At 26.5% G+C, this 7,522-nt stretch overlaps 1 long non-coding RNA gene across 1 annotated transcript; it reads right to left on the reverse strand.

The window, feature by feature from the left end:
• Positions 1-610: 610 nt before the first annotated feature.
• LOC104647389 (uncharacterized) lies at positions 611-3,024 on the reverse strand. The gene is made up of 3 exons (XR_741482.4): positions 2,759-3,024; positions 1,569-1,951; positions 611-1,333 (listed from the first exon to the last, which is right to left on the reverse strand). It is a non-coding gene; the product is annotated as an uncharacterized lncRNA (long non-coding RNA).
• Positions 3,025-7,522: the final 4,498 nt, after the last annotated feature.

The following is a 7,522-nucleotide window of genomic DNA, read 5'->3' on the forward strand; positions in this document are numbered from 1 at the left end:
AATTTTGATCAAACCAGGTTGTCAAATTGATTTGAGATCAATGAATGTGATAAATGTGTTTACATTAAAGATAATACAAATCAGGAAGTTATTTTGTGCCTATATGTAGATGGCATGCTTATAATGATCAAAGACATTGTTAATATAAAAGCTACAAAGCGTATGCTCGCTAGTAAGTTAGATATGAAATATTTAGGAGTTGCTGATGTGATATTAAGAATTAAAATTCTTAAAACTCTTAACGGTCTAGCATTGTCTCAAACTCATTATATTCAAAAGATACTTGAAAAATTCAAATTTTTGAATTTTAAAAGGGCAAAGACTCCAATCGATGTAAACTTTCATGTTGCAAATAATAAAGGTGAAAGTCAGTCTCAATTGGACTATGCTAGCGAATTGGGTAGCTTAATGTATGTCATGAATTGTACACGACCAGACATAGCTTGCGCTATCAGTAAACTTAATCGATACACAAGCAATCCTAATCAAAGTCATTGGTTGGCAATGAAGAGAGTATTGGGATACTTAGATGACACTCAAAACTATGCTTTACATTACAACAAATATCCAACCATTCTTGAAGGATATAGTGATGCAAATTGGATTACTGGGTCAACTGAAACAAAATCCACAAGTAGATACGTTTTTACTATTGGTGGAGGAGCAATATCTTGAAAATCATCGTGTAAGGTTTCTATAAATATAGAAGCAACACAATAAAACAATAGTAAAGTTTCAAGTAAAATAATTTTCCACAGTCAACAAGTTTACATCAAAGTAAACCTATAGGCCATGACAACATGACAGATCCACTTAACATCAGTAAGCTTGAAGCAAATAAAACTGAAGAGGAGCGTTGCTTGTACTGCTGAGAAGTTTTAAATCAATCACTTCAGGCCAGCAGCCAGGTAGATGATCTTAGAATGACCTCGAGTTAGTATTTCAGCCACTTTGGGATCTAGAGAACCCATAGTGCGCGACTACAATTGAACATTGTAAGGAACTAAAGCCAGCATAAAATTATCTTGTATGACATGTTCACTGTAAATCCAGCTTTATATGCATTCTCAATTGATCGATGAGCTTAGTTCAATGGAAAATGCTACAGATCTCCAAACAAAAGCACTTACACCGTAAATCCATTAATGTCACTTGCCATAAGCATCAACACATTATATACATAGTAATTTAATGAACCTCTATATTATCTTTCCTCCGAAGAAAAGAGAGCACCAAGAAAAACCCATAAGACTATCGAGAATTTTACTGAACGTTGTATATAGATCCCAATATCTTTTGCACACCAGATGCAGGAGTCAAGAACTTTATCAAGCTGAAATAAAAATAAAAGGTAAATCATAAGTACGTAGACCTTCATATATTACACAATGCACAACTTGCAAGTATTTCTTATGTCTTAAAACTCATAGCTTGGACCAGAAAATCATGTTAAAGTTTTCTGGAAAATCGTATGAAAACAAATAGAAGAACAATCCACTCTTTTAATAACTATTGATTTATTATTAAACGTCTAGATAATAAGCAGCAATGACCATGTCCATAACTACCTTGGGACACTCCATCCTTAATTTAAGGAGCATGTGGTAGATCCAAAAGATTGTCCAAAAGTAGTCCACGTTCACAGGAAGTTCCATGACTATCGTCTATTCAGTTTCAGTGAAAATGGGTGTAAGGCAAAATAATATAAACAACTGAAAATCTTTCCAAACCTCTGCAAGATTTTGAAATCCAAAAGGTTGTTGTAAAAAAGAAAGGGTAGTTGGAGGTGACAAATCCATATCATTCTTTCTTGTTCAAAGCAGAGTAGTGCTTTGATCTTTACATTCAGTAATCTTGTTGATGGCATTGTCTCACACTTCCCGACAATGGAATACTCCATCCTAATTCCGTTAAACAAACATCAAAGTTAGTGGTAGCTATTTCATGTCCTCTGCAAAATGAAAATGGAAGGAGAAATATAAAATCACCCTGATTTATTGTGCAAAACACATATTTCATTAAACAGTCAATTAAATTGAATCGTACAGTAAAAAGTGATCGCAAAGATAAAAATAAAAATCAACCGGGTATATTCCATATTATTGTTGTAAAACAATGACTACATATTGTTGTTTTTCTTTTTGGTTGACCAAGAGAAAGCCAAAAAGAATATCCATACGAAAATAATATTCTAATATCTTGCACGGCTTATGGAAGATCAAAATTGACAACATAGTAGCGTACATATTGACCAGTAGAACCAAAACCACCAAGATAAAGATAAATTGGTATGCTCCCATATATGCCTTTAGTCGTGGTACAAATAATCATGTTGCAGCCCGAAAAGAAAAATGGCAATTGGGAACTTTAAATAAGTTAATGGAGACATATTATCAAACAACTTAGATACACAATCCACTTGATATCTTAGATTTTTGTAAAATGGTCCAACTTTTGCACTAATTAATGGTTATAAAAATTAAATTTATCGAAGAAACATCATGCATGTGTAAATTAAACGGTTAGTAAGGTGCATGTAGAAATCTTAGGTAGACAGTATATCAAAAGATTAGAAAACTAAGGTACACATTTAAAATTGTGTTTACTTTTAATGTCCGAATCAAAAAGAGCCGAAGAGACCCAACAAGAAGAAACTCAAAAGAATTAATCAGAGCAAACATCATAGTGAGCAAAAGGTGAGTATTTTAGCTTTGTGAAAGTATTTGGAAAGATAACTAAATAAATTTAAGATTTATACCAACTCAACTCCTCTTTCCATGATAGTGCTTGTCAATGTATCCCTTGCCACTGCAGAATTTTGGACCATATGTTCTTGGCATAGTCACAACAGAAGAACAAATAAATTTAAGATTTATACCAATGATGAATGAGAGAAAATTTAAGTGGGGAATTGGACATAGTATCATAACAACAAGAAGTATAAAATTGAACTATGCATAAATTTCATTGAAAAAACTGGAAGCAACAAAAACCGTAACCAATCTTCTTCACCCCATCAAAGGGGAAAAAGAGAGATAAGGATTGAGAAGCAATAAAGAAGATTTTGTAAATTAAAGTGTATTGCACGAAAAAAATGAATCCACGTGTGAGGTGCTACACATGTTCACTATTATTTTTTATCCACGTGTCCATTCAGCAACAAGTTGACAGTACAATTTACATTGCTTTTGGTACAATAGTCTACTGCAGTGTTCGTACCCAAAGTCTCATTTCCAAATAAGTGGATATATATATATATATATATATATATATATATATATATATTCGTAAATGGTATATTTTTTTCACAATATTCTTATCTTCGTTTTGTGATATTTGCACCATAAGTTTTGCATCTGATAAAATACTAATGTTTGATCAGTCAATTAGTAAAGATCAATTTAAATTCTTTCAAATCATTATTGCTTCAACTTAAGTACAATGTATTTGTATTTGACTTTGTTGATGAATTTTAAGATACATTTTATTATTGTTTTTGATAAATAGAAATACTTAAAAAAATGATTTCTAACTTCATAATAATAAAAACAATCAAGAAAACAATTTTAATTCTATATATAATAACAATTTTCGTAATGTTATATTCTAAATACTAAAAGTATTTGTTAAAAAAATAATTTTGACTCCACAACAATAAAAATAATCATGAAAGAAACTTTATTTCTATTACAATAACAATTATCGCAATGTTATATTCTAAATTGCATTAATAATTTTTTTTGAAACTACACTTAATATCACGCAGTAAAGAAAAATCCTAAAGCTTACCCCCACAAAATAACAAATATACTTTTTTCTAATTTATTTGTTTTTTTTTTTAATTTTTCTCTTCCTCTTCTAAACGAAGTCTTTTTTTGTTGTTCTTCTTTATTTTTAATGGAAAAAGGTTTAAAAATATCCGTTTATAGTTTGATCCAAAAATATCTTATGTCAATACTTTGGTCCAAAAATACTATTTTTTTTTGTTGTTCTTCTTTATTTTTTAATGGAAAAAGGGTTAAAAATATCCGTTTATAGTTTGATCCAAAAATATCTTATGTCAATACTTTGGTCCAAAAATACCCTTATTATTATTTTTGGTAAAAGATACTCATTTTTTAAAATAATTTTTTAATTTTTGTTAAATACATTTTATCTCTAATAATAATTTTTTAAAAATTAGCAAATGTTTATCTAATTTTAATTCAGAAAAAAATAAAAAATAAAAAATATTTCTTATTTTATTATAATTATGTTTTATCATTATATAAATATAAATTAATGATGGATATACAATGATCTTATTATATGACATATATTATTTGTCGAAAGGGTTCATGAAGTTATTCTATTTTAATTGATAAGATTAGATTAAGAAAAAAAAATTCCTACATTTTTATTGTTTAAAGTAATTTTAAAAGAAAGAAAACAAGAACATGGTTTTTTATAATAATTTATTTAAGATGAAAATGTGTTTTAAAAGAAAAAAATAATATAGTTATTCGGAAAAGGGCATTTTTGACCCAATTAGTAACTATAGGTGCATTTTTAGACCAAAGTATTGACTGCAAGAACATTTTTGAACCAAAATATTGACGACAAGGGCAATTTTAAGTCAAACTATAAACTAAAGGCGTTTTTGTTTCTTTCTCATAGTTTAAGAAAATTTTACCCTTAAATGATGTTAAATTACTAAAATGACATGGTCGTCCTTCTCATGGCTCTTCTACATAATAAAAAAATACTAGATAATAAAAGGTCCGTTTACAAGCCCAATATTTTAATCTTATAATAGAAATTTGATTAGTTTTTTTAAAAGAAAAATCATTATGATATTTCGAATAAACATGATAGGAAATACAATAAAACATAATAGGTTTTTAACAAACAAAACAATGACCTACTTGATGAAAATTATAATGAATTATCTCATTCTATACAAAGTGAAAAATGATGAAAAAAAGGTATGACTTTGTGTCTTAATATTTATTAAAATTAGGAGAACAATTTTGTATAGTAAAGAAAGATTTTTTTCTAAAGTAACTAATATACATGATGAATAAATGTTTTATGTCAATAAAGAGGACTTAAAAATATCAGCAATTGTTGATACAATATATATTGTAGTAATTTAACATGAGGTAATTAACATAATAATTCATATAACTTGCTTAAAATGAATTTAACTATGATAAAATAATAGTAATAAATAAATATATATTTTTCAATAAATTATATAATGACATATATGTTATGTGAAATTTTGAGATTATATATAAAAAGAGAAATCAAGTAAATTTTAGATACTTCAAAAATTATCTTTACAATCCAAAATAAAATAAAACGTCATGACTTTGAAAAGTCTGAAGATAACCAAAGGAAAGAACATAACATGCTTCTAAAATTGTTTGAAATTTCGTTCTTGAAGAGCTTGCTCGGTGGTTGCATTCCTTTTGAATTAAGCATTTTGATAAAATCAATTGTGATTGATATTGAATTTAACATGTTAATTGATTCATAAGGGTGTTTGGAAAGTGTGGAGCAGATGAATTTAGCTGAAAATTGGCTATACGGACAAGTCTCAGAAATGACGTGTCAACTAAGAAATAGTGAATTTTTACTTTTGTCTTATAATTATTTTACAAAAGTAGGGTCAATATATAGAGAATTGATAAAAAAAATGTAGTTCTTAATGTTGAAAAAAAAACTACATTATTAGTTCTCTTAATAAGAGATCCTATGCCGGAGTGTATACTATTTAGGATGGAAAAAAAAGATTGAGAAATTTATTGGTATAAGACATGAGAGAAGAGAGAATTGAGGAGTGAATGAAATGAAGATTGAGTTAATGTCTATTTATTTGTGTCATAGATTTAGTTCTAGAAAAATCTTATGTTTATAGTTTTCAGAAAAGTTATGTGTCTTGTGGAGGAAATTAACCACTTAAAAAAAAATACTTTAATGAAGTTTATAATACAATTTATAGATTTTTAAAATGAAATATATATATATATATATATATATATATATATATATATATATATATATATATATATATATAAAATGAACATATTACCCTAGATTGTCCTCAAGTTTTTAAATCAAACTTACATCAATTGACATATTTAGATTAATATGTTTGAAATTAAGTAAAAGTATAAATTTGATTATATATTTTAATGAAGAACATCGCTTTAATAATGTAGTAAACATTTTTAGTTTACTCTAAATACAAATATCTATATCATCCTATTCATTTTATTTGTAAAGTTAGTTTTTAACATTTTTTAAAATATATTTTTGTAAAAATATTTAAATTAATTTTATTTATTTTTTAATTTCAATCTAATATATATTATTATTTTTATCATACTTGTTTCTTTTAAGATATAATAAATAGAGTCAAAATAAAGGTGAAAATAATTAACTATATTTTTTCAAATATAATAAATAGAGTCAAAATAAAGGTGAAAATAATTAACTATATTTTTACGTAATAATTTTTATGTTAAAGTAGACATTTTCAGTAAGCATAATGAATATAAAAATATTAGGAATTAATTAAAGTAATAGTCAAATAGAGTACTAAATCGATATCACAATAACTCCTAAAAAGAAAGGTAAAGTGATAACAAAATGAGTTGGTAGAAGTAATATCAACCAAAGATATTTCTAGAACTGTTTAGTTTGTTGCTATTATTCTTCGTAGATTTTTGTTAGTATGAAACTACATTATTACCCTTGATCATCATTCACTTCATATACAAAGAGATGTTTCTAGAATTATTTGTCTCTCTTGCCATCTTTCTTAATTGAAATAGATTTTAATTAGTATAAAATTATATTATAATAAAATTTAAATGAAATGTGTCAATTAAGTTTGAGTTTTGTTTTTGGTGACACTTTGCTCAAGAAAGGATCAAATTTTCTTTGAAATGTAATTAAGTAAATTTGGGACCAAATTAATATTTTCAAAATTTTCTAATTTTTCATAAAATACAAAAAAAACTTTATTTTTCAACTTTTATAATTCTATTCAAACCATCTTAAAAAATAAAAGAAAGTAGAATTTTCTTTTAATCTTCTCCTAACATTCTCTCTTCTCTTCTTCTTCTTTAGAAAATCCAAAAATTCGACTATCACAAAAAATATTCTCCTCAATTATCTTATCTTCCTTCTCATCTCCGACAGTGACTCTCTCCTCTTTCTGAATTGAAGATTGTGTTCGATTTAAAATGGGTAAGTTATTTTTTTAAAGATTTTACAATTTTCGAACCATACTAATTTTTTTCTTGGGTTAATGAAGAATACATTGTTCTATAGGTTTGAAGAATCAAATATAGTGTAATGGTAACTATTATTTATTGTTTTTGAAAGAAAATCAACAAACCCAAAAAAGCTCTACTTTTAAGGAAATGTATATATATTGTTTGCAGTCAGCGAAAAATCATTTTTTGTTACTTTTTTTTTATTTTTTTGTGATCATTTTGTGCATATGATTTTAGAAATATGACTTTCCCCT

The sequence above is a fragment of the Solanum lycopersicum genome, chromosome 5, assembly GCF_036512215.1.
Source record: "Solanum lycopersicum chromosome 5, SLM_r2.1".
NCBI lineage: Eukaryota > Viridiplantae > Streptophyta > Magnoliopsida > Solanales > Solanaceae > Solanum > Solanum lycopersicum.